The sequence below is a fragment of the Heteronotia binoei genome, chromosome 12 (genome assembly GCF_032191835.1).
Source record: "Heteronotia binoei isolate CCM8104 ecotype False Entrance Well chromosome 12, APGP_CSIRO_Hbin_v1, whole genome shotgun sequence".
Lineage (NCBI taxonomy): Eukaryota > Metazoa > Chordata > Lepidosauria > Squamata > Gekkonidae > Heteronotia > Heteronotia binoei.
This window is the reverse complement of record NC_083234.1, coordinates 74,180,184-74,208,081: the sequence shown is the minus strand read 5'-3', so window position 1 is coordinate 74,208,081 and position 27,898 is coordinate 74,180,184. Positions and strand designations below refer to the sequence as shown.

At 46.9% G+C, this 27,898-nt stretch overlaps 1 protein-coding gene across 16 annotated transcripts in view; it reads left to right on the top strand.

Annotated features, from left to right (window-relative positions):
* DNM1 (dynamin 1) overlaps positions 1–27,898 on the top strand; it is a 224,605-nt gene that overhangs the window by 1,348 nt on the left and 195,359 nt on the right. The window lies entirely within an intron of this gene.

Here is a 27,898-nt window from a genome sequence, read left to right as displayed (position 1 = left end):
ATGTCAGGGGATGGTGCTTCAAGGAGAGGCTGGAGCTAGAGTCGGGCGCCTCGAGTGCTCCCAGACCCTGCAAAGCTCAGACAAAGCCGCCTGCACGTTATGTAATCTCAAGAGGGTAGGGAAGTGTGTGTGTGTGGAGGGTGGGGGGTGTTTGTGTGTGACGTGAGAATAGCCATCATGCTGGGGGGATTTTCTTTCTTGGGTGTTTCTGCAAGTGAGAGGCAAAGGGCATGCCCCTCGCCCTTTGGAAAGATGCCATGTTTATATGGTTGACAGAATTTCCCTATGTGAGATTTGTTATCGGGGGCAGGAAGGCATTCTGTAGCATTCTGCTGATTTCCTACAAATGTCAAGAAATTATTACAGATGCAAAGCACGCTCGCCCCCAAGATGCTCTTTAAGAACTGCAATTCCCCCCATGATTGGGCCGCTTCCCTCATCGCTGAGCCTCAGCCTGGCTACCGGTGAAAAGCCAGGAAGGGCCCCAGAGAATGGAAAACTAGCATGCCCTTTGCCTTCTGAGGGGAGCGTCTAGGCTCCTCAGAGCACCTGCCGGCCGGCACCTGAAGGATGCAGGTGGCTATTGGCTAAGCCAGGTAACAGTGCCGTTTAGTATCCGTGGGAAATGCTGTTGTCTCTCAGGTGATGCCGTGCTGGGTAGAGGGCAACCCTTGCGTTGTGGCAAGGGAGCTGTATGTTCGGAGGGCTTCCATTCCCTGGTAAGGCAGTCCCAGCCGTGGTTTTCCTTCGTGTGACCTTCAAATCCATTTCCAGCAAGCTCTGCAAAGAGCGGATGATCTGAAAAGATGGTCTGCACACTGGCAGGCGAGAGACGCAGCCTCTGAGGACATGGAAGAGCTTGCCTGTAATAGGCTTACGTTTTGCTTTAATTCTGACCATTTGGGAATGGCACTTCTCTAGGCTTGCCGACCAGGTGTTGGAAGGAGGGGGATTCCCTTAAGAGAAGCGAGGCAGTGTTTCCTTGCACAAACTACCTGCCTTTCCTCCTTGCTGCTGCCTGCAGGCGAACCGTTTCCAAGACGGTTACATCCGAAAGGATCTAAAATGGCCACCACCAGTTTCCTTCTGGACCAGATCAGGCCGATATTCTTCGCAGCTGTTGAATTCTAGAAGAAGGCAGCTTGGAGGGTTAGAAGGCAGAGCGCGAGGCCTGTTGCCTTAGGTGTTGAGGAAGATGACTCTGCTGGAGAGGACCGGAACAGCAGAAATCCAAGAAGCTGTTTGCAAAAAAACCCCCTACCCGAGGGGCACATGAGGAAGAGCCTGAGGCTGTTTCTTAGGGATGCTGGATGATCTGTTTGGAGTCATTCCGAGATGTCTTCTAAAATGTCAAAAAGGATTGTTGGTGATGTTGAGTACTCCCCCTTCCCCAGACGCTATTGTTACCATTGAATTGACCAAAAAAAAAAAAAAAACAGAAAGAGGAGATCTAGATTCTTGTTGGAGAAATAGGAGATCTAGATTCTTGTTGGAGAAAGAGGAGATCTAGATTCTTGTTGGAGAAAGAGGAGATCTAGATTCTTGTTGGAGAAAGAGGAGATCTAGATTCTTGTTGGAGAAAGAGGAGATCTAGATTCTTGTTGGAGAAAGAGATCTAGATTCTTGTTGGAGAAAGAGGAGATCTAGATTCTTGTTGGAGAAAGAGGAGATCTAGATTCTTGTTGGTCAGCTGTCGCTGCGCTTGGTTCAGAATGTCAAAAGAAAGGAGATTAGAGGCTTCTTCCACAGTGGAGAAAGAAGAGACATATTCCAAGGGCCCTGTTTGGTTGTCAGATGTCTGTATGTAATTTATAGTCCCAGCTTTTTTACAGGGACTCAAGGCAGGATACATGCAGTGAGTCAGTACAGTTCAGTAGCTAATGCATTAGGGTTTGACAAGTCTGGAACCACCAGAAAGAAGCGACGCGTAGCAGAAAGATTCACATGACACATTAAGTGGAACAGAAATTACATAAATAGGAGCCCACTTACAAGATGCTAAACGCAGCAGTATTGACCACAGGTCCCAACCATTTACCCAAGTCAGTTTGTGATCCATTTTGTACTGTGTGGTCTTGTTGCCTGTAACACAATTCATAACATGTATAACATTTAATATAAAACATACACAAAAAAGAATTTTAAAACGCATTGCCTGAATGTCAGCCTGCGTAAAATTTGCGAACCATATCCAGTTTCACAAATACATTTGTTGGACTTCCAGTCACCGCAATGCCCATATGCATTACAGCCCCTAAGTGCCTTCCTCAGTGGTCAATATAAAAAATGTACAAAGACACACCTGCAGGAATAAAAATGATAGAAAGCCAGGCATTACTTCTTATATGACAGGGGTGGCCAAACTGTGGCTGGGGAGCCACATCCTGCTCTTTCACACATATTGTGTGGCTCCTGGAGGTCAAAGAGGAACTTAATGCAGGCTTCCTCTCAAGTAAGTGTACTTAGGATTGGGACTTCATTCAGCCCTGAGTGCTGACCAGTAGGTACGTAGGTGACTATTTCTGTTGTTTGTGAAGCAGGGAAGGAGGGGGAAATAGGCAGATTTGCAAGCTCTTCACCATAAAAGTTGCCCGGAGACTTAGAGCAGGGAAAGTGAGTGCAAGAGCCAAGGGAGCCAGTGGAAGGAGGGGCGGAATCAAAGAAGGCTGTGCAGGGTTCTCCCTTAGTTCCATATCTCATGTAGGAGCTGTATTTACTAAACCTTGGTTTCAAGACAGATGCATAATGATGCAAACAGTGGTCCGTGATTTATACAGTACATGTGTGTTTCCTTCTCCCACTGGTGCAAAAAAATAAATAAATCTGTAACCTTTCCCTATGCTGGTTTTATAGAGGCCATTATTCCCAGCTTCCCGCCCCCCTCCCAAAGTCTCCTAGCATGGTCATGTTATAAAGTGCATACATATGTATTGTATCTGTTGGTGCAAGGAAAGTATTAAGAGTTTTAATAAAGATGTATGTGTAATATTTGTTAATGTCTTAAGGCTCTCAAACATCTGACATTTATTTCGTGCGGCTCTTACATTAAGCAAGTTTGGCCACCCCTGTTATATGATGTGTGATTACTTAAAATTATATAAAGGAAGTCATAGCTGACTAGTCCTGAAGACTTCACCCATACATCAGAATATTAATCTTTATGGGTTCTCTGGTGCAGAGTATCTAATATCACTGGATGTGAGGCAACGCCATCAATGGAAACTTACTAATAGTTCAGAGGAAACGTGAAGTTATATTAGGAAAGGAAAGGTCCCCTGTGCAAACACCAGTCGTTTCTGACTCTGGGGTGACGTTGCTTGCACATCGTTTTCATGGCAGACTTTTTACAGGATGGTTTGCCATTGCCTTCCCCAGTCATCTACCCTTCCCCCCCAGCAAGCTGGGTACTCATTTGACCGACCTCGGAAGGATGGAAGGCTGAGTCAACCTCGAGCTGGCTACCTGAAAACCCAGCTTCCACCGGGGATTGAACTCAAGTCGTGAACAGAGCTTAGGACTGCAGTACTGCAGCTTTAACACTCTGCGCCACGGGGCTCTTATGAAGTTATATTAGATTTGCCAGAAATTCTGAAGGTGAAAACCACAAGATTTATCCCTAGAGTAGTGGACTTCTGTGGTGTAAATGATGGAGAGGTACTATGGAGATCTGGCAGCACAAGTTCCTGTGAAGAGTATAGGAACGCACCATGCTTTTCCTTGACTTTTCAAGAAGAGAAGGCGAGAGATGTTCGGTCTCAGCATATTGTTTACAGGCGAACAAAACAGCTCAGTGGAGGGCAAGCAGTTGGACTTCCCTCAGTGGAGGGCAAGCAGTTGGCCATCTCAAGAAAGGGGATGAAGATATGCCCTCAAATGGCATCGTTGCAGGATTTTGTAGAAAGGTATGAGAGATTCAAAACAGGTCTGCCCTGGTCGCTGGTGGGGAATGCTGCCAGATCCAGGTAGAGAAAACCCCTGAAGCTTTGGGGATGGCTCCTGGGGAGGACAAGGACTTCAGTGGGGTACAATGCCATAGAGTCCACCCTCCAGAGCAGCCATTTTCTCCAGGGGAACCAATATCTGTAGTCTGGAGATGAACTGTAATTCTGGTCCTACTTGTAGGTTAGCATCTCTACAAACAGGGCTACGGAGTCTGGGCACAGAAAAAGAATGACATTTTTCAGGGAGATGATCAGAAAGAAAAGCGTTGAAGGAAACAGGTCCCCCGAGGGCCTGGAAGACTTGTAGAGAAACACCAGCTGTGGTGTTTGCCTCCTCCTGGCAGCGTTCACCCTCCTGTAACGGTTTGCATTACGAAGCAATACTTTTAAAAGATGGCCGCGGCCAGCCATGCTACAATACTGCGCTCCTTGGTTTATGGGTAGCTAAAGAAATCCGTGTTCCAAACGCGCACCGATGAGCCATATCGTTGAGTCCTGGGTGGTGTTTGCTTTGTGCTAAATCTGGTTCTGACTGGTTTGGAGGTGTACAATTTTCTTAACCTTCTGAATAAAGAGGTATGACATAACTTAATGTTGTGTAAGTCGGTTACAACTAAGGTCAGAAGCTGGTTCCAACTGCAAGCCTTATGGCTGACTCGGTAGCCAAATATTTTGCTTTTCACACACATTGTTGAAAGAGAAGAGGTTCGAAGATAGATCAGACTGATTTTTCCTCTACCTACAGACTTGAACTCACTCTGCTAATGACCTGAGTTCAATCCCAACGGAAGCTGGGTTCAGGTAGCCGGCTCAAGGTTGACTCAGCCTTAAACGAGTACTCAGCTTGCTGCGGGGGAGGGGGGGAGTGTAGATGACTGAGAAAGGCAATGGCAAACCACCCCATAAAAAGTCTGCTGTGAAAACGTCGTGATGCGACGTCACCCCAGAGTTGGAAATGAGTGGTGCTTGCACAGGGGACTACCTTTACCTTTGCAGACTTGAACTGGTATGAAAATGGATTAGGGGAGAGATCCTAAACAGGCCTAATCAGAAATAAGCCCCATGTTATTCAGTGGGGTTTACTCCCAGTAAAATCTGAGGGTTGCAGCCTAATTGTTCCATCTCCCTCCACCCCCACCCCACTGAAAAAATCCTACAGCAGAATTAAGAAGATGGTAAATATAATTTTGCAGATATTAATTAGATTTTATAAGAATTGGCTCTTTGAACGATCAGAAGCTATTTCTTTTCTTAGAATTCTTTGATAGAGGTCTTTTGGCAGTGAAACGTTGTGACATTTGATCTGAGGACTGGCAAATATTTTGAGCAGGCTGTGGTAGGAATGGACCTTGACGCTCTTCCTCTCTATCCATTTGTTCAGACTGCTGGAGTTTGGCAGGTCTGGGAGCTTTATAGCAGACGGTGGCATGACATTGGCTGTCTGAGAACACCTGACTCCCAGGGCCTGGAGCCTTTTGGGCCACAATGTTAATCTTCTGGTTCAAAATGCTTGTAGTTCTTTCTTCTGGTTCAAAATGCTTGTAGTTCTTTCCTCTGACTAGCCAGAGCCTATGTGCACCAGGGCTGTTTTTTGTAGCAAGAACTCCTTTACATATTAGGCCACACACCCCTGATGTAGCGAATACTCCAAGAGTTTACAGTAGGCTCTGTACTAAGAGCCGTGTAAACTCTTGGAGGATTGGCTACATAAGAGGGGTGTGGCCTAATACGCAAAGGAGTTCCTGCTACAAAAAAAAGTCCTGATGTACACAGATCATCTAAGAACTCTAGAGGTGCTTTGCCCTTCTCTGTAGAATGTACTTTGACTCACTTCCTTGATTTACCTGGGTTGCCTATTCTGATATTATGAATGAAGAGAACTGATTTGTGTGTGATCGACCAGGGGCTGAGGTATGAATAGTGTAATTTAACAGCCATGGAATTTGAGCTTCTCATTTCTTCTTGGCTTGGGATTCCAAAAGACCCCCCTAGTGCAAGCAGTCTTCTGCATCCCCAGCCACCCCGACCCATTGCTGATAACAAACCACAGCAATTTCCATCCTTGAATTTATTCTACAAAAATCTAGTTCTCCTATTCTCTAGCCCATGACAGCTCCTGTTTATTTTTTTGTTACATTTAAAACATGCCCGGGTTCTAATATTATAAAAAAGACAAAAGACGAGATATCCATATAAAACCTGCTTCTTGTATCAGTTATTTACAGCAATGCCTAGACAGAAAGCCTGGCTGCCATATGCCCCAGCATCTTGTCTTTTATCTTGTAGAAGTCTCAAGCATTATAAATCACCTCAAGCGTTATAATCGCCCCTACAAATAAGGCATGTTGCTTTCGTGTTTTATTTTAGATCATGAATAAAATTATTGAGTCATATAATCCCTCACCAGCAGCCTTAAAATGCCAGATTCCAGGAAATGCAGACAATTCTACTGAATGTAGATTTTTTTTTTAAAAAAAGCACTTTAAAAACATATAATATTGGGGAAAGTGCAGAAGAGAGCGATTAAAATTATTAAGGAGATGGAACACCTTCCCTATAAAGAAATGTTAAAGAGGTTAGGTCTCTTTTGGAGAAATGATGAGTGAGAGGTGACATGATAGAAGTTTATTAATGGGACAGAGGAAGTAGAGAAAGAAGTGCTTTTCTCCGTCTCTCCAAATATAAGAACTCATGGGCACTCCATGAAATTAATGGGCAGTAGGTTTGGAACAGATAAAAAGGAAGTACTTCACCCAAAGAGTAATGGGCATGTAGAATTTACAACACAGATAGCTTCAAGAGGGAACTGGATATATATGTGGAGCAGAGCTCTTAGCCCCAAGGTATAGATGGAGCACTCTGTCCAGGGATGCTGTGTATCCATAGTGCTTTGGGGGTGACAATGGGAGAGCTTCTGGGGTTCTGACCCCTCTGGTGGACCTCCTGATGGCACCTGTGTTTTGGCCACTGTGTGACCCAGAGTGTTGGACTGGAGGGGCCACTGGCCTGATCCAACATGGCTTCTCTTATGTTCTTATGTGACACAGAGTGTTGGACTGGATGGGCCACTGGCCTGATCCAACATGGCTTCTCTTATGTTCTTTTGTGACACAGAGTGTTGGACTGGATGGGCCATTGGCCTGATCCAACATGGCTTCTCTTATGTTCTTATGTGACTCAGAGTGTTGGACTGGATGGGCCACTGGCCTGATCCAACATGGCTTCTTTTACGTTCGTATGTGACACAGAGTGTTGGACTGGATGGGCCACTGGCCTGATCCAACATGGCTTCTCTTATGTTCTTATGTGACACAGAGTGTTGGACTGGATGGGCCACTGGCCTGATCCAACATGGCTTCTCTTATGTTCTTATGTGACACAGAGTGTTGGACTGGATGGGCCATTGGCCTGATCCAACGTGGCTTCTCTTATGTTCTTATGTGACACAGAGTGTTGGACTGGATGGGCCATTGGCCTGATCCAACATGGCTTCTCTTATGTTCTTATCTGACACAGAGTGTTGGACTGGATGGGCCATTGGCCTGATCCAACGTGGCTTCCCTTATGTTCTTATGTGACACAGAGTGTTTGACTGGATGGGCCACTGGCCTGATCCAACATGGCTTCTTTTACGTTCTTATGTGACACAGAGTGTTGGACTGGATGGGCCATTGGCCTGATCCAACGTGGCTTCCCTTATGTTCTTATGTGACTCAGAGTGTTGGACTGGATGGGCCACTGGCCTGATCCAACATGGCTTCTTTTACGTTCTTATGTGACACAGAGTGTTGGACTGGATGGGCCATTTGCCTGATCCAACGTGGCTTCCTTATGTTCTTATGTGACTCAGAGTGTTGGACTGGATGGGCCACTGGCCTGATCCAACATGGCTTCTTTTACGTTCTTATGTGACACAGAGTGTTGGACTGGATGGGCCACTGGCCTGATCCAACATGGCTTCTCTTATGTTCTTATGTGACACAGAGTGTTGGACTGGATGGGCTACTGGCCTGATCCAACATGGCTTCTCTTATGTTCTTATATGACACAGAGTGTTGGACTGGATGGGCCACTGGCCTGATCCAACATGGCTTCTTTTACGTTCTTATGTTCCTAATGTGTAATGCTTTGCCAGGCCGCCGCCACCACCTGGCAGGGGATGGGGCTAGAGTTCTCAGCTCCAGGTTGGGAAACTCTTGAAGATTTGGGGGTGTGGTCTAGGGTTGCCTAGAGCCCCAGATACCCACGGATCAATTCTCCATTATACCCCTATGGGAATCAGTCTCCATAGGGAATAGTGGAGTGCCCAGCAGACATCTCCCTCCCCTCCCCCCGCTTTCTGATGACCCTGAAGCGGGGGGAAGGGCCTCCAAACTGGGGGATCCCCTGCCCTCACCTGGGGATTGGCAACCCTAGGCACTTCGGCAGGACCTCTGCTTTCCGTCCTCTGCAGATGGCGGCTTCAGCCCACGCTGCTGCCCCTTCCACAGACCGCTGCTGCCTTTTCTAAAAAGCCAGTTTAATTTGCAAAGTGCTTTGTAATCTTTGCTAGAGATTTGGCTGGGTGCTTCAAATCAATAGGTGAACTTCAGCCGTCTTCCTGGATCCTTCTGTCTGCCTTCCCCCCTCTCAGGCTTTCCCCCCTCTAGCCTTCTCTTGGCTCTCAACCTGTCCTTTGTGAAGCCTGATACCATCTTCAATCTCTTCCTGCTCATTTCTGCAGCCCTTTCTCCCCTCCCTCCCGCCTTTGGCCTGCTCTCTAGGATCAGAGAAGCCCAATCAATGGCAAAGACACCCCCCCCCCCCCGCCTTGCTATTCCTCTGGGATATCTAAGATGGAAGATTTCTGGAGATTTGGAAGTGCAGCCTGGAGACAGGGCCCGATTAACAATTAGGCCAGCTAGGCACTGGCCTATGGGCTCCCACACCTTTAGGGGCCCCGGGCCAGCTTCCCCCCCCCCCCCAGTTTCCCCCCTGCTTGTAGCCCTCCCAGCCTGCATGCGCAGCCAGCAACTGAGCCACTCTTTGCCTGAATTGCCTGGTGTGGCTGCTGCTGCTGCCGTTGTTGCCAAGTTTGCCTCTCTCTGCCTCTCCCTCACAGCTTTGTCAAAGGGGCTTTTGAGAAGGTATCTGCAGGGGCTGTGGGCAGCGGGGAGGTCGCTCAGACTCTGAGATAATTTGCAAGGGGGTCCGCCCCCCAAGATTTTGACTGCCTAGGGGCCTCCACAGGGTTTAATCCTGCACTGCCTGGAGAGGATGGGGCTGGGGGAGTAGGGTTGCCAAATCCCACTTGATAAATACCCGGAGACTGGGGATGGAGCCTGGCAGGGGGCAGGGTTTGGAGAGGGGAGGGACCTCAGCAGAATATAATTACCATATCCACCCCCATGGGACAGAGTGGTAAGCTGCAATACTGCAGTCCAAGCTCTGCTCATGACCTGAGTTCGATTCCAGCGGAAGCTGGGTTCAGGTAGCGGGCTCGAGGTTGACTCAGCCTTCCATCTTTCCAAGGCCGGTCAAATGAGTACCCAGCTTGCTGTGGGGGGGGGGGAGTGTAGATGACTGGGGAAGGCAATGGCAAACCACCCTGTAAAAGTCTTCCAAGAAAACGTCATAATGTGACATCACCCCATGGGTCCGTAACGACTCAGTGCTTGCACAGGGGACTACCTTTTACCACTCTCCTTAGCAGTTAGTTTCTCCAGGGGTACTGATTTCTGTCACCTGGAGATCCTGGGAGCCTTCCTGGAGGTTGATAACCCTACTTGGGTAGGGACCTCAAGAAGAAGAAGAAGAAGAAGATGATGATATTGGATTTATATTCCACCCTCCACTCTGAATCTCAGAATCTCAGTGGCTCACAATCTCCTTTATCTTCCTCCCTCACAACAGGCACCCTGTGAGGTGGGTGGGGCTGAGAGAGCTCTCCCAGAAGCTGCCCTTTCAAGGACAACACCTACGAGAGCTATGGCTGACCCAAGGCCATTCCAGCAGCTGCCAGTGGAGGAGCAGGGAATCAAACCCGGTTCTCCAAGATAAGACTCTGCACACTTAACCGCTACACCAAACTGGCTCTCATTGGAAGGCCAATGTGATTTAAGTTTGCCAAGTCCAGCCAGTTTGGTCCCCACTAAACCACACTGGCTGATAGGAAGACTGCAGAACCTGAACTTTATCACTAGCTTCTCATGGTCAGCATGGATGGATCTGCGTGGAGGAGAAATGGAACTATGCTTTTCTGAAGGCACCATTGTGTCATTTGCAGTTCCTCTGTCGGTGTATCATTATTCAGTCTGATGGAGTGGCATAGGGACACCTTTTAATCAAAAGAGATCAAGAGCTGAGGTACGTCACAAAAGTCGCCAAAGGAAGGGGGGGGGTACCACTTAATTTTGTGGATCTGCTTGTTTTTCCCCAAACGGCGAGTTTTCTCCAGATACTGAGCCTGTACATAGAGTCAGAGGGATCAAGAAGTAAAGCTGAGCTGAACCACTAAAGTTCAAATTACATTTATTTGCATGCTCCCTCATCTCAATTTAGGGCTGCCAGCCTCGAAGGAAGCCGATTTACAGAGCTACTGAAAGACTGTGTGGGAAAACTCATATTTTGAAAGCTCGGTGTTCCTTAGTTTAGTTTTGTTTAAGTTTCAATTAAGCTTGCAATAAAACGTATTTATACACATTTCCGTGTAAATTCCATTGGTTTCCCCTGGAGAAAATGACTGCTTTGAAGGGTGGACTTTATGGCATTGCACCATGCTAAGTCCCTCCCCTCCTTAAACCCCGCCCTTACTCGGCTCCATCCCCAAAGGCTCCAGATATTTTCCAACACAGACCTGGCAACCCTGTGTCAACTACAAAAACAACTCCCTGCAAATAGAAATCTAGCATAATGGGAAGAAGGATCTGGCCTCCTTGATTCATTTTCTTTCCACCGCCTTCACCCTTTGGGCAAACATTAAAACAGGGGTGTCGAACTCATTTGTTATGAGGGCCGGATTTGACATAAATGAGACCTTGTTGGGCCAGGTCATGTCGGGTTGGGCCGAGCTATGTTGGGCCGGGCCATGCGTGCACCTATTTAAGATTAGGTAGCAGAGATACAAATTTGATAAAGAACACAGGCAAACACAAACATATTTTTTTAAAAAACTAAAAACATGCTTAAAACGTTAGCACTTATTGGTCTTAAAGATGCTTTCTTTGTATTTTCCCCATACCAGATGTTTAAGCAGAGCAGGCCCATTTATGCTTAGTTACAGCATCTTGTAATGACACCTCATTGCTTCAGGCTTCCTGCATCCAGTCAAGGCCAGCAACATGGTCAAATATGGCTGCTGGCTACTGCCTAGAGCAGGGGTCCTCAAACTTTTTAAATAGGGGGCCAGTTCACTGTCCCTCAGACTGTTGGAGGGCCGGACTGCCGTTACTGTACAAGGCCGCGGGCCGTCAGTTCTCCGTCTTCTGCATCTCTCTCCCTTCCCCACACCACACACCCCGGCCTGGGAACTCACCTCACCTCGGTATCACCTCACACTCTGTCTCTGCCGCCTCAGCCCAATGCCGGAAGTGTGCATTGCTAACGCGAGTTTAGGTCGAACGTCACTTCCGGTCTGATTTTGCCATAACCCGGCGGGCCGCATAAACGTCCTCAGCGGGCCGCATCTGGCCCGCGGGCCGTAGTTTGAGGACCCCTGGCCTAGAGAGTCGCAGACTATCTTCCAGTCCCAGCTGCAAGGGAGAGGCAGCCTTGTGCTCTTCAGAGTAAGCACTTTTGTTTATTCTCTGACTCCACCCACTTTACATCACTCTCAACCCCTTGTAACCTGGCCCACCTAGGTTTATGCTTCTTTTCCTGTTGTCCCCAGGAAGCCTCTTCTATAGAAGGCATTCTGGGAAAACTGGGGTTGCCAAGTCCAATTAAAGAAAAATCTGGGGACTTTGGGGGTGGAGCCAGGAGACTTTGGGGGGTGGGGCCAGGAGACATTGGGGGTGGAGCCAGGAACAAGGATGTGACAAGCATAACTGAACTCCAAGGGAGTTCTGGCCATCACATTTAAAGGGACAGCTCACCTTTTTAAATGCCTTTCTTCCATAGGAAATAATTAAGGATAGGGGCACCATCTTTTGGGGCTCATAGAATTGGACCCTCTGGTCCAATCGTTTTGAAACTTGGGGGGTATTTTGGGGAGAGGCACTAGATGCTATACTAAAAATTTGGTGCCTCTACCTCAAGAAATAACCCCCCCAGAGCCCCCAATACCCACGGATCAATTCCTTATTATTCCCTATGGGAATTGTTCTCCATAGGGAATAATAGAGTGCCTAGTAGACATTTCCCTCCCCCCCCACACGCTTTCTAAAGGGGGGGAGGGCCTCCATACCAGGGAATCCCCCCTCCCTGCCCCCTCCCTCACTCTCACACACAAATACTTACTTGGTCTTCTTCCCTCTGCCTGCTGTGAAAACGAAAGCAAAGAAAGGGAGGGGCCGTTCTCCGAAGCCCTTCCTGTTTCCTCCTTCCTGCCCAGCCTTAAAGGGGCAGACATTTACAAACTGCTCAGGACAGACATTTTACAAACTGCTACACCAACATGAACCCTACAGGTATGTTCTCCCCCCCCCCCTGCTTCCTGATTTCTGGAGACCGGGGGATGAAGCTGCGAACCCAGAAGTCTCCCGCCAAAGCGGGGGGCGGGGGGGGGGGGTTGGGAAGCCTAGGGAAAACCCATGCGTTCCAGGAAACCTTCACCTCATTCCTGGGGCTGGTCTAGCCCAATGTCCTTTCCACTCTTTCCTGCATGGAGGAGAAGGTTGCCCATGGTCTCTTCCAGTAGCACCATTAGTATTTCTCAAGAGATAGCCCAAATGCTAGGGGCTACATTCCCCCCTTCCTGCCAGTCTCTGAGCTCAGATACAGAAACTTTTAAAACAGACTTACCACTGCTCCAGGAGGCAAGCCATTTCTCCACACAGCCAATTGGGTTGCCACAAAAATTTTATTTTTCATGTTCCTAACTTTCCCTGACCAACATTTGTCAATTTCCCTGACCACCATTCGAGTATAACCACGAGTTAAAAAATGAATAGGTCGTGTTGTATTAATGCAAGGCTTAATTAAATGTTCTACTCTACAAGTGCCTATGTCTCAACTGCAACAATATTTGTCAGAGTAAAATTGTTACTATCAGCTTCTTTCAACATTAACTGCACCAACATCTGTTTTGCAATTGCACCAGAAATTACACCAAGTAAACTTTGAATGCTGACAAGTAGGAATTTTCCCAAAGCCGGGAAAGTTTCACTTTGATATTCTGGTTCCAGAAAGTGTAATGAGCAGACCAGCAGCAAGGAAGAAGGCAAAGTCTCCACAATCTGGAGAAACACACAAAAAGGGTTATAGAGCTGGTACTCTGTAAACTCCAGGAGGAAAAAGCGATCACATTTGCAAAATTTGGTTTGCACGGTGCAGAGTGGAAAGTGCTAGTTGTCTGTGAAATCCAACAGCAAAACGAATATGAACTCTGTTCTGGGTTTCAGCAGGAGACAAAATGTCCATTCCATTTTGAAGCATGACCCAAAAACATGTTTATTTTTGTATGTAAATTGAATGCAGCGCTAGCAGGTAGGGATGAAAACAGTTAGATCTGTAAAGTTTGTATATTGCTAAATGATTAAACTAGCCTTGCTTTGCAAATGCTAGAGGCAGACCTTGGAAAGCATGCAGGGGCAGAGTTCAACAAACACATTAGGCTGGTTGCTAGGGGCTGTGGGGTTGATAAAAAGCTGAAGCTGGGAAAGGGCATCATTACGCTTCCCTTGTATTCTGGAGTAGGGTTGCCAAGTCCAATTCAAGAAATATCTGGGGACTTTGGGGGTGGAGCCAGGAACAAGGGTGTGACAAGCATAATTGAACTCCAAGAGAGGTCTGGCCATCACATTTAAAGGGACAGCACACCTTTTTAAATGTCTTCCTTCCATAGGAAATAATGAAGGATAGGGGCACCTTCTTTTGGGGCTCATAGAATTGGACCCCCTGGTCCAATCGTTTTGAAACTTGGGGGTTACTTTTGGGAGAGGCACTAGATACTATATTGAAAATTTGGTGGCTCTACCTAAAAAAACAGCTCCCCCAGAGCCCCCAAAACCTCCAGATCAATTCCCCATTATACCCTATGAGAATCGATCTCCACATAGGGAATAATGAAGACGTTTCCCTCTCCTCCCCCCTCCCCTCCCCGTTTCTGGCAAATCTGATGCAGGGGATTGGCCTCTCTACTCACGAGTTGCTGTCAGCTTCTTCACAGCAACACAGACACACCATCCCAAGTTGAAGCCTTTCAATCAAGCCTCCGGAGGTGCAAAGGCACATGGTCCTTTGGGGGTGGGACGGGGCTCCCCCCCCCCACCGTCCAGCTGACTGGGGGCGGGAAGCAGCCTGGGAAAACGGAAGAACTCTGGCTGCTGCGATGGGGGCTGGGTGGGAAGGGAATGGCAAGGAGAAGCTGCTGGGATCGGGGCTGGGTGGGAAGGGCTGCCATTCCCCCCTCCCCCCTGCTTTTCGGATTTTTGGTGAGCGGTGGGAGGAGGCTCCAAAGCGGGGGTCCCCCGCCCAGGTGGGGGATTTGGGAAGCCTATTCTGGAGACTGTCAATCTCCCTTTCCCCCTGACAATCTGGTGCTAGAGGCTATCTCCCCTTTCCCCTGACAATCTGGCCCTAGAGGCTGTCAATCTCCCTTTTCCCCTCTAGTGCTAGAGGCTGCCAATCTCCCCTTTCTCCTGTCAATCTAGTCTTAGAGGCTGTCAGTCTCCCCTTTCCCCTAACAATAGTCCTAAAGGCTGTCAGTCTCCCCTTTCCCCTGTGAAATCTAGCCCTAGAGGCTGTCAGTCTCCTCTTATGCCTGTCAGTCTAGTGCTAGAGGATGTCAATCTCCCTTTTCCCCTGACAATCTGGCAATAGATGCCATCAGCCTCCCCTTTCAATCTAGTCCTAGAGGCTGTCGACCTCACCTTTCCCCTGTAAATCTGACCCTAGAGGCTGTCCATCTCCCCTTTCCCCTGTCAATCTGGCCCTAGAGGCTGCCAATCTCCCTTTCCCCGAGTCAATCTGGCCCTAGAGGTAGCCAATCTCCCCTTATGCCTGTCCATCTGGCCCTAGAGGCTGCCAATCTCCCTTTCCTCCCGTCCATCTGGCCCTATAGGCTGCCAATCTCTCCTCTTGCCTGTCAATCTGGCCCTATAGGCTGCCAATCTCCCTTTCCCCCCGTCAGTTTAGTGCTAGAGGCTATCAACCTCCCCATTCCCCTGACAATCTAGTCCTAGAGGCTGGCAGATTACTTTTTCCCCTGTCAATCCAGTCCTGGAGGTTGGGAAAGTACATTTTCCCCTGTCAATCCAGTCCTGGAGGTTGGCCAACTACCTTTTCCCCTATCAATCCAGTCAATCCTGGAGGTTGGCAAAGTACATTTTCCCCTGTCAATCCAGTCTTGGAGGCTGGCAGAGTACCTTTCCCCTGTCAATCCAGTCCTGGAGGTTGGCAAAGTGTATTTTCCCTTGTCAATCCAGTCCTGGAGGTTGGGAAAGTACATTTTCCCCTGTCAATCCAGTCTTGGAGGCTGGCAGAGTACCTTTCCCCTGTCAATCCAGTCCTGGAGGTTGGCAAAGTGTATTTTCCCTTGTCAATCCAGTCCTGGAGGTTGGGAAAGTACATTTTCCCCTGTCAATCCAGTCTTGGAGGCTGGCAGAGTACCTTTCCCCTGTCAATCCAGTCCTGGAGGTTGGGAAAGTAATTTTTCGCCTTTCAATCCAGTCCTGGAGGTTGGGAAAGTACCTTTTCCCCTGTCAATCCAGTCCTGGAGGCTGGCAGACTACCTTTTTGGCTGTCAGCCCATTCCTGGAGGCTGGCAAAGCACCTTTCCCCCTGTCAATCCAGTCCTGGAGGTTGGCAAAGTATATTTTCCCCTGTCAATCTAGTTCTGGAGGCTGGGAGACTACCTTTTCCACTGTCAATCCAGTCCTGGAGGTTGGCAAAGCACTGTCAATCCAGTCGTGGGGGTTGGCAGACGATTGTCCATTGGAAACAATAACAGAGCCTGGATGGTCCATAGGATATAATGGCAGAGAAGATTATCCATTCCAGGTTTTTGTTGCAGCCGTTTCTGTGCTTCAGTGTATTTCAATGAAGCCCATGCAAGTCAATGGACCATCTTCTCTCCTGTTATATCCTATGGACCATCCAGGCTCTGCTATTGTTTCCTATGGACCATCTTGTCATTCGTTTTAGTACGTCCCCTTGTAAAGCAAGCTGCTTGCAGAAGGAAGCTAGTTGCTCTGATAGGAGCCCTCTGGGGGCCTGATTTGGCCCCTGAACTGCATGTTTGACACCCCTGAATTAAAACATGCAGTATCCTGCAGTAGTTCCATCTGGGGGTGGGGAAGGGTTGAGCAATGATTCTGGCTTTGAGGACTGGTTACTTTGGAAACAAATCCAGAAAAAACACTGTGTGGGTTTCTTCCCGTCTTTTCAGTATTTATCTCATTGCACAAGCTTCTTGCTCTTCTTCCGAGAGTATAATGGCTCATCCCCCCCCCCCCGTCACTAATGATTATTCTCCCAGTATCACTTACGCCCCTGTTAATGGATTATTCAGCAATGTGGAGTCTATATTTACGATAGCAGATGTCCAGGGGGCTGGCGTTGCTCTGTATGCCTGGGTTGCATACATTAGCAGCTGAGGACACAGCGTGGTGCTTGCAACACCAGATTATAGTGATAAAGTCCAGCGAAGGCGTGAGGTGTGGGGGGTGGGGGCGGGCGGTAGAGCAGCAGCTGCTGGGTACAGCTTCCCATGTGCTTGTTAGCATCAGCTAAGAAGCAAGGGGCTTTGGGGTGAATTTTGGTGAATTTTGTTTAGCTTACAGACACATGGGTAAGTTCAGAGTTCGACATCTGAACAGGCCAAGAAGATGATGCTCAGTGTGTCATGTATGTGTCAAGAGTCGAGCATGGGAGGGGACTGTCAAGGAACTCAAAACTAAGTCCTAGGAAGAAAGGTTGAAGGAGCTGGGCATGTTTAGCCTGGAGAGGAGGTGACTGAGAGATGATAGGATCACCTTCTTCAAGTACTTGAAAGGCTGTCATATAGAGGATGGGGTGGAATTGTTTTCTGTGGCCCCGGAAGGTAGGACCAGAACCAATGGGTTGAAATTAAATCAAAAGAGTTTCCAGCTCAACATTAGGAAGAACTTCCTGACCATTAGAGTGGTTCCTCGATGGAACAGGCTTCCTCGGGAGGTGGTGGGCTTTCCTTCCTCGGAGGTTTTTAAACAGAGGCTAGATGGCCGTCTGACAGCAATGAAGATCCTGTGAATTTAGGGGGAGGTGTTTGTGAGTTTCCTGCATTGTGCAGGAGGTTGGACTAGATGACCCTGGAGATCCCTTCCAACTTTATGATTCTATATGGTATGTTCAGGGCTTTTCCCCCCCTTTTTTCTTTTTGAGCAGGAATGCATAGGAATGCAGTTTCAGCTGGCTTGATGTCATGGGGTGTGGCGTAATATTCAAATGAGTTCATGCTGGGCCTTTTCTACAAAAAAGCTCTGCACAAAGCAATGGTGATGTCAGGGGGTGTGGCCTAATATGCAAATGAATCCCTCCTGGGCTTTTTCTACCAAAAAATTGCCCTAGGTAGGTTTAAATATATGTGAGGTCAGCCAAAGGGGAGGAGATGGCCCTGAAGTCATGAAGCTGCCTTAAGACAGTTGAAGAAAGTAGCACCTTTAAGATCGACAGAATGTAAGCTTCCGTATGCATGCATGCTTCAGCAGACGATGGAATGGGTGTGAGCAGCGCTCCATATAGCTGGGGGGGCAGTGGTTAAGCATGCAAAATGCCACAAAGTTAGAATCCAGTGGCAAAATAGTGAAATTAACAAATTGAAAGAACATTTGGCCTGGATAGCATTGGCGTGGGAAAACAACAAAAGCAGCAAAATATCAGAATTGGTGAGAGTTTCTCAAGGCAATGGATGCAGTCTGTTAATTGCTCTACAAAGAGCCTCATTGTGCAGAGTGGTAAAGCTGCAGTACTGCAGTCCGAGCTTTCTGCTCAGGACCTGAGTTCGATCCTGGCAGAAGATGGGTTCAGGTAGGTGGCTCCAGGTTGACTCAGCCTTCCATCCTTCCAAGGTCAGTAAAATGAGGACCCAGCTTGCTAGGAGGAAAGTGTAGATCGCTGGGAAAGGCAATGGCAAACCACCCCTTTAAAATGTCTGCCATGAAAATGTCATGATGCAACGTCACCCCAGAGTCGGAAACGACTGGTGCTTGCACAGGGGACTATCTTTATCTTTTTTACTGATTGCTCTGCTACTCCTGCAGTCTGGATTAAACTGAGAACATGTTTTTCTCAGGGGTGTAGCATATGTTATAAATATCATTGCAGTTTGCCAATACAAATAAAGAATACATTAGAATATAATTGAGGACAGCTGAGTCACTGGTCCATCCACCTCAGTATCAGCATTGGCTGCTCTTGCGATGGGCGATGGATCTCTATGGCCTAAAGGGTTGATTCGCAGATTACACAGGTGGAAATTTGTGCCTTCCAGGTGCACAGGACATTAGAATGTAAGAAGAGCCCTGCTGGACCAGCAGTCCATCTAGTCCAGCATTCTGTCTCACACAGTGGCCAACCAGTTCCTCTGGTGGTCCAAGAAGAAGGCATAGAGGCTGAGACTTTCCCCTTATGTTGTCTCCTGGTACTAGCGTTCAGAGGTTGACTGCCTCTAAATGTGGAGAACAAAATAGGAGTCAATTGCACCTTTAAGACCAACTTAGTTTTATTCAGAACGTAAGCTTTCGTGTGCGTGCACGCTTCTTCAGACGAGGAATGAGGTACAGTAAGCAGAGCCACATATAGCTGGTGGGGTTTGGAATGCCAAGTGGCACTTGGCATTCCAAACCCCACCAGCTATATGTGGCTCTGCTTAAGGTACCCGATTCCTTGCCTGAAGAAGCGTGCACGCACACGAAAGCATACGTTCTGAATGAAACTGAGTTGAAGGTGCAATCGACTCCTATTTCGTTCTACTACTTCAGACCAACACGGCTGCCTATTTGGATCTATCTAAATGTGGAGATTCCTCTTTAGCCATCATGGCTAGTAGCCACAGAGAGATCTCCACATATCTGTCTGATCGCCTTTTAAAGCCGTGGCTATCTATCACTGGACTGCCCAGAATAGAGTTCTGAGTAGACGTGCTTCAGATTGCCTTGTAGGAGTCTTACGTTTATTCTCTTTTTGTGGGCTCATAGCCTCATTCTGTTACACAAATACTAATCTTTTGGCTATGGCTTTAAACATTAAGAAATCACAAGCAAAATGGGAGATCCAGGTATCCAGTGAAGGCAAAAAAACAGTTAGTGGACTGGCAGTGCTATCCTAAGCAGAGTTTACACCAGCAGTGGCCAAACTTGCTTAAGGTAAGAGCCACATCGAATAAACATCAGATGTTTGAGAACCGCAAGACAGGAAGGAGGGAAGGAAGGAAGGCAGCTTTAACGTTAAATGAATTCTCCAAGCTGCCAGAGAAGAGATTTAAAGAGACAAATGCCTTCTCCAAGCTGGGTGGCGGCGGCTTTGAGAGCCACACAATATGTGGGAAAGAGCCACATGAGGCTCCCAAGCCACAGTTTGGCCACCCCTCGTTTACACCCTTTTAAGGTCACTGATGTGAATGGATTTAAGAAGGTAGGTGCTAGAGTTGCCAGTCTCCAGGTGAGGCCTGGAGATCCCCTGGAATTAGAACTGATCTCCAGGCAGCAGAGATCATTTCCCTGCAGAAAATGACTGTCTGGGAGGGTGTGCTCTGTAGCAGGTGTACTCTGTCCCATTGAGTTATTTCCCCTCCCCAAGCCTCTCATTCCCCAGGGTCCACTCCCTAAGGATCCAGGTATTTCCCAATCTATACTTGGCAACTTTAGGTGCAGCTCTGTTTAGGACGGCGTTGTGAAAAAGAGGTATAGCTGGAAGATCTACTCTGTCCCATGTTAATGCTGGCTTGCCATTAACAGGGGGAGGAAAGCACCTTTTTCAGACACTTCATGACTGGATTTTCCAAATATATTAGAACAGGAATTTTGAACTCATTTGTTATGAGGGACGAATCTGACATAAATGAGCTCTTGGTCGGGCCGGGCCACTTGTGTCATAAAATGTAATGCCAGGTAGCAGAGATATAAACTTTATAAAGGACACAAACACAGTTAAATATTTTTTTGAAAATTTAAAATAAAATATGCTTAAAAGATTAGTGCTCTTGCAATATTTTGGTTATTTAACAGATTCTGATAACTAACACCTCTTGCTCTGAATTATTGCATCAGAATCTAGAGACAATGTCTGTGCTGTAGCAATCTTTAGTATGCCGTTCAGGTGTTGTTCAAGTGTGTGTCTGTAAGTTGCAAACCTATTTTTGATTTATTGACATTCATTACAGAAATCTTAAGGTCAATGCTTTGTGCCTAAGACCCAGGGGCATTGAAGTGGCTGGGCATTGCGAGCTTTTGTACATAAGTTGCTTCATGTGCTGCTCAGCCAACAGAGAAAATAGCAGGTTTGCTCTGTAGCTCTTGTGTGATTGAGCAAGCCTGGCAAAGCAAGCTGTGATGCAGAAGGAAGCAAGAGAGAGAGAAAGAAGCATATGACAGTGAGATGCTCGTGGGCCTGACAGGAGCCCTCCAGGGCCACACATTGCTGCTGCTTCCCAGTTGGATTGGAGCCATGGCATGGTGGGGAAGAGGGTTCAGGCTACAGGCTGTTTTATGGTATTTTGTATCCCCAAGCAAGGTGTATCTTTCTCTGGACCTGCAGTGCCGCTCACTGGCTTTGTGCTACCCAGCACCAGCTTGCATCCATGCCATGGATCGGGGGGTATCTTCATACCATGAGATGAGGCAGCTACCAGGGCCCTGGACTTCTGGTAGGGCCTGTGACTGCTGACCCCCACCCATGCATCTCCCTTGGCCTCTTTGCTCCCAGCGTCATTAAAGAGGGCCATGTGGGTGTTGCGCAGTGGCGGCACTCCTAATTACATACAGTGGTCAGCACTGTTGGGTAAAAGGGGGTGCGGACAACTGAGCAGAGATGGTGGGAGGGCTTGCAAATGGGAGAGGGATGCATGAGCAGTTTGGGGGCATGCTGGTGGGGGGGGGGATGGGAAAGAAGGCATGAAGGGGCTCTGGTGGTAGGCAGATGGGTGCCCCCCCCCCCGAACCTGGAACTGGCCCTGCCACTGATAATGGAGTTAGTTGAGCCCCTGCAGTGGATCAGTACCCTCCTCACTGGGACACCCCCAAGTAGTCATTTAGGCGGCCTGGCTGGAGAACTGGCCCCAGTTACCTCTCCATGGTTTGTGTCATTCCAAACAAATTTCCCCCAACACCCCTCGGGAAGGGGAAATAAACCATAGTCTCTTTGGTTTTACTGCCTCTCCTCTTGCGGTGTGGTTCCAATACGAATGGGGTAGGTAAAGGTACTCATTTTACCGACCTCGGAAGGATGGAAGGCTGAGTCAACCTTGAGCTGGCCACCTGAACCCAGCTTCCTGCGGCATCGAACTTAGGTCACGAGCAGGACTGCAGTACTGCAGCTTTACCACTCTGCACCATGGGGCTCTTAGGGTCAGTTAAAGATGCCATTTCTTTTTTTAAAATGCTGAGAAGACCTGATCGTGGGTCTCCCAGTGGTCTCTCAGCTAGTTGTGTGTGTGTGTGTTTGTTTGTTAAGTGCTATCCCATCACTTCAGATTTATGTTGATCCTATCAATTCACATCCACCAAAATGTTAATAGCCTTGCTCAGGTCTTGCAAACTGTGGCTTCCTTGACCAAGTAAATCCATCTCCTGTTGGCTTCGACTTTCCCTGCTGCCTTCAGCTTTTCCTACCGTTATTGTCTTGTCTTCTTTCTCTTAGAACAGAGTTGTTCTCCAGGGTCTTGAATTGCCCAATGGTACATCTTGCCTATGGGCAATGATGCTCTGTATTCTTGGTACTGGGAGGAGCAACAGTGGGAGGGCTTCTAGTGCCCTGGCCGAACTGGTGGACCTCCTGATGGCACTTGGGTTTTCTGGTCACTGTGTGACACAGAGACCGATTTCGTACTAGATCTTTATTCCTGGTTTAGCCCTGTCCCCAAGCTGACATTCTACACTAAAATCATGGAATCATAGGCTGAGTACAGACTGGCACTTTGGGTTGACTCAGAGACGACTCTGAAGTCAACCCAAAAGACCCCCTCCGGACGGCAACAACTGCCGCCTGCCTCTGCCTCGTACTCACCCCGTCCTCTGGGCCTAAGCCACCACTTCAAAAGTGGTGCCTTTTCGCTACAGCATCTGAAAGGTCAGGAAGCACCTGGAGAGCGCTCGGGATGCGTGAGCTTTCCTGACGCAAGCGCCATCCGGAAGCTCCAGGGTGCTCTATTTCAGGCCGATTCTCTTTGGGGCGGCCGCAAGCCGCTCCAAACCGGCCGTCTGGTTTCAGCCATAGGGTCATAGAGCTGTTTTTTTCTGATTCTATGATTCTAGTGTAGAGTGTCAGAGCCTGCCCCATCCCCTTCTGGGGATGTGAGGGGGGGCACCTAGCAACTCTAGCACTAAGGTTAGCCTCATGCAAAGCAAAAGCTACACCCTGTATATCCAGTTCCACTTCCTTTTTAACGTAAGTCTTCTTTCTGGAATACAAAATGGTGTCCTTTATTATTTAGAGGAGGGGGGAAACCCAGTATTGGAGCAATACACCTTTCCCCCGGCTACCTTTACAAGATTAGTTTTGGTCTAAAATTAAACAGAAAGAGACAAAAATCCATATGCTCTTGGCTGCTAGCAATAGCTGGTGCTGCGTGGTTGGGAGTCAATAGAGAGAGGAACTGCAGTCCAATTTGTGTTGCTGTGTGTGCACACGTACATTCAGCCAAGCCCTTGCGTCGTAATGCATGGTGGGAAATGTAGTCTTTGCACAGCGGACGGTGTTTCAAACCAATGCCAGGTTGAGGCATCTAATGGAATCACTCTCAGATGCAGGTGTGAAGCCAGGAGATGGGGGGAAGGCTTAGGACAACCAGGCAGAACATTGAGCGGGGGGTGGGGGGTGCTAGTAGCAGCTTGATCTGTCTGTGCCGTGGCTGAGTTCCCTGCCAGCTAACTGCTGTGGGAAGCAGGGCAGGAGGCAGCCGGCTGAGAATCCCTTCCCCGAAGGATAATTTTTATCGCATGGTTCTGCGTCTTGTCTCGCGAACTGCTTTGGGAGCCACTGTTCAGCCGGAAAGTGCAGTTAAAACCTAACAAGTAAAATTAATGACTATATTTTGACATGCGTTCTCGAGGTCTGATGTCGTATATACACATGCCTTCTGCCATAGTCATGCATCATAAATGCATGGCAGTCTCTCATCAGAAACCAGAAGAATTTAATCTTTTCAGAGGGACGAGGCAAGGTTGCCCCTTGTCTCCTCTGCTTTTTGCAATCGCAATTGAACCTCTTGCTAATGCTATCCGTAATACCAATATTATTGCTGGTATCCCTATTAGAAAGAAACAAATTAAGGTGTCTTTGTTTGCAGATGACCTAGTGCTTTTTGTTACAAAACCTAAGACTTCTTTACCAGCTGTCTTTGATTTATTATCTGTATTTTCTTCTATATCGGGTCTTCGAGTAAACCCATCTAAAACCATTCTTTATCCCATCACAATTTCAGATGCTCTCCAAGATTCCATCTACTCAAATTATCACTTCAAAAAAATGGATAGATATTGGACATATTTGGGGATCAATATACCTTTAAAATTGGGAGATATTTTTAAAGTCAATCATCATTTATTGATTAAGGACATTCTTACTATGCAAAAGAATAAAAATTCTTCACTCATTCCCTGGAATGAAAAAATTCAGATTATTAAATCTTTTATTTTTCCCAAATTTCTGTTTTTATTTCGAGCCATTCCTATTCTTATTCCTGAGGACTTATTTGTGGGTTGGCGTCGTTCGTTCTTAAGATACATTTGGAACAAGGGCTTATCTAGAATAGGGTATGCAACTCTTATTCGTTCTAAATCCTCAGGTGGTCTGGCTCTTCCGGATCTGCATAAATTTTATGAAGCTGCCATTTTAGGAGGCCTTGTCAGATACCATGATGCTGATTTAAATTCAGGCTGGAAGGTCCTAGAAGATACCTATCTAAATAACAAATCGTTTCAATCTACATTATGGGAATTTCCAAAGAAGAGACCTCCTAATATCTCCTCCAACCTTTTCCTTAAAGCCATTTTTCAGATTTGGGACAAACGCCGCCTCTTTTTAGCCCCTCCTATGTCTCCACTATCTCATTTTATGGATGTTTCTTGGTTTCAACCGGGGTTTTTTTACAAGTCTTTTCCAATTTGGAAAAAATATAATCTTTATAGGTTTGTGGATATTTTGTCCAATGGAAAAGTGCTCGACAAAAAATCTTTAGAAGAGAAAACTGGTGGGACAAAAATCCCATGGTTTGAATACTTGCAAATTAACAACTTGGTGACATCACTCTCAAAGAAATACAATTTCAATCGACCTCTTACTTTCTTTGAATCCTTGCTACAATCTCCTTTTTTAAAGCGGAAGGGACTGATTTCATTTATCTATAAGGGTTTGCTAGACATTGATGCTGTTGATTTGTTATCCTATCAAGAAATTTGGCAAAGGAATAGTTCAATTAATTTTCAGGAGGATGTTTGGCAACAAATCTGGTCATCTCCTTCGTTTGTTTCAAAATCATTGAATATACAATTACAAACTCAAAAAATTTTGTTCCGGTGGTATTTAACACCTCAGAGATTAAGCCATATGGCAATAAATCAATCCTCCAAATGTTGGAAAAATTGTGGAGAGGTGGGCACATTTATACACTGCTGGTGGTCTTGCCCGAGGGTGCAGTCGTTTTGGGCAGTAATTGTGGCAAAAATCAAGGATATCACGGGCTATAGTTTACCCTTAAGATTGGAACTCATTTTGCTTGACTGTTGGAAAGGTATTTCTATTACTTCTCTCAATAAATCCCTGATATCCCTTTTACTAGCTGCTGCTAAAATGGTGTTAGCCCAATTTTGGAAATCTCCCAATATTCCTCCAGTTAAAGCCTGGTATGCTAAAATCTGGGAGGTCTATGCTATGGACAAGATAGCAGATAGTTTATGCAATATAAATAATTCAGAAGGTAACGATTCTCTGATGTACAAGTGGCTTCCATTTCTTAAATTTTCTTTTAGTCCTGTAGATCAGATGCGTACATGTATTCCTGGTAGATATTATGACATTATTAATTTGATGTAATTAACATATGGACAGAGTACTTATTTTTTAATTCAGCTGCCAAGTATGTATGTATGTGTGAATGTATGTATGTGTTGTTTTGTTTGTATTTTGTGTATATATATATATATTCTGTTTTCTACTGGTATGCTATGCTTATACACAAAGAATGATTGCAGATACAGTCATTGATTGCTTTATTTGTATGTTTACTAAATTCAATAAAAAAGTTTTTGGACATTAAAAAAAAAAATAAATGCATGGCAGTAGGAGACGTAATCTTTGCAGCAGGAATAATATTTCAAATCGATGTCAGCGTCCAGGTGGGGCCGGAGGAGCCCTCATCTCCAGACTACAGAGATCAGTTCGCCTGGAGAAAAGGGATGCTTTGGGGGGTGGACTTTCTGGCATTGTACCCCACGGAGGTCCCTGTCTTCCCCAGGCTCCATCCCCACATCTCCAGGGCTTTCGCAGCCAGGATGTGGAACCCTACCCCCACGGCTGGTGCTAGGATTTTTGGTGCCCTAGGCAAGCTACCCACTAGCCCGACACCAGTTTTTTAAAAAAAAAGAACCCCAGAGAATTGTAGGGGAAATGAAGAAACTTGAAACTATCTGCATTTTTATTTTAGTTTTTTAATCTTACATTTAATTTAAAAAAAAACAATTGTGAGATTAAGCAATAAAAATTGTGAGAATACTCCTTGATCCTTTTAGTTGGAGGTGCCAGTGACAAGACCTTGTGCATGCGAGAAAGACGCTCTACCGCTGAGCTACGGCTCTCACTCAGGTAAAGTAGGAAGGATGAGTGGCAGCAGACAACTTCAACTGGACCCAATTTTTAGAAACTGTAATTGGCTCTTCTTCAGCTTTTACAATTGGTTAATTTATCCCTACTGGGCGCCTTCCACTTTTGCATTTCCCAGGTCTGTAACAGACCCCGCGGAACACAAAACTCACTCCATGGAGCCTGCTTTCCATTGGGGAAGGCAGGCTTCAAGGAGCACACATGCTGTGTGTGGGGAGAGGGGGCGCTGCTAGGTCAGGAGGCGCCCTAGGCAGCCACCTACTTGGCCTGCTCCCATGCCCTGGCTATGCCTACCCCCCATTCCCCACCAATGATGAGGGGGGGATCTGGCAACCCCATACCATACCATAGCAGCTGGTTCCACCCCCCTTTCTCCTGTCATGTGCCTCAAGTAATGCAATGCAGAGGTCTTTCACTGAGCCACAGCCCCTCACCCAAACGTACTGAGCCACAGCCCCTCATCCAAACAGGTTAAAACTGGAGAGGAAAAGGACGGTCCCTATTGGGGAGAAGAGGGGTGTAAATGAAGTAAATAAGTAGATCTGGGGATCAGAATTGATCATGAACCCCAACAAAACAATTCAAGGAATGGTGGGCTTTTTTTAGAGTAGGAACTCTTTTGCGTATTAGGCCACACACCCTGATGGAACCAATCCTCTGAGAGCTTACAGGGCTCTTAGTACAGGGCCTACTGTAAGCTCTGGGAGGATTGGCTACATCAGGGGGTGTGGCCTAATATGCAAATGAGTTCCTGCTTTAAAAAAGCCCTGGGTGCTTCCCCCATGCAAACTTGTGTCCACTTTGAGGGGTTTGAATGCTTGACAATTAGAACTGATTTGATGCGTCTGTGGAAGGGACAGCAATGAGTCACAGTCACAGAGGAGATTTTTAAAATACCCCTCGCTGTTAGAAGCTTCACCCCGCCCCCCCGGAACAGTTTGTGCCTTGGCCAAGCTCACACCTGCAGGTGATGTAATGATCTAAAAGAGGGGCAATTTAATTTTTGGAGGGGGATGGAAGGTGTGTTTAATAGTCTAGTGACAGGGAACAAGTTTGGTTGGATCCATTTGTAGTCCTTCTGAATGATTTAAAGCATTCTGGTATACATAATCTCTCAACAAAAATGTACAGAGAGCAGCAACACTCCACTTTTTGTGTTGGATTGGTTACTGAGATTGCTTATTGTAGCAGAACTAGATGAGCTAACTGGGAATGGGGAAGGGGTTGGGAGTTCTGGTAAACGTGGTGGATAGGTAGGCCATGTGTGTAATTGGAATAGCTGGGTGATTTTCCAAGTATGGAGGAATACGGTTTCTCTCTTCTGTAATTGTAATATAGTTTGTATGATTTTTTAGAACTGTGTTCTGTCAAATGTATTTAATTCGTTTGTGGTGATACATGTAGAGAATGTATACCTTTATATGGGATCACAGCCAATTTGGACTGGGTTACTGTGAGGTAGTGGCTAAAAAGCTGGACTAGTTCTGGAGAGATCTGTGTTCAGATGCTCACTCTGCCACAAATCTTGCCAGGTGACCTTGGATCAGTCACTCTCAGCCTACCTCACAGAGGTTAAAATAGAAAAGGGGCTGTCTTGACTCTCCCTCAACAATGAACTTGGGAGCAAACCATAGAGTTGGAAGAAACCTCCAGGATCATCTAGTCCAGGGGTGTCGAACTCATTTGTTATAAGGGCTGGATCTGACCTTGTTGGGCCAGGCCATGTGCGTACCTATTTAAGATTAGATAGCAGAGATACAAACTTTATAAAGGACACAGACAAGCAATTTAAATATTTTTTTTAA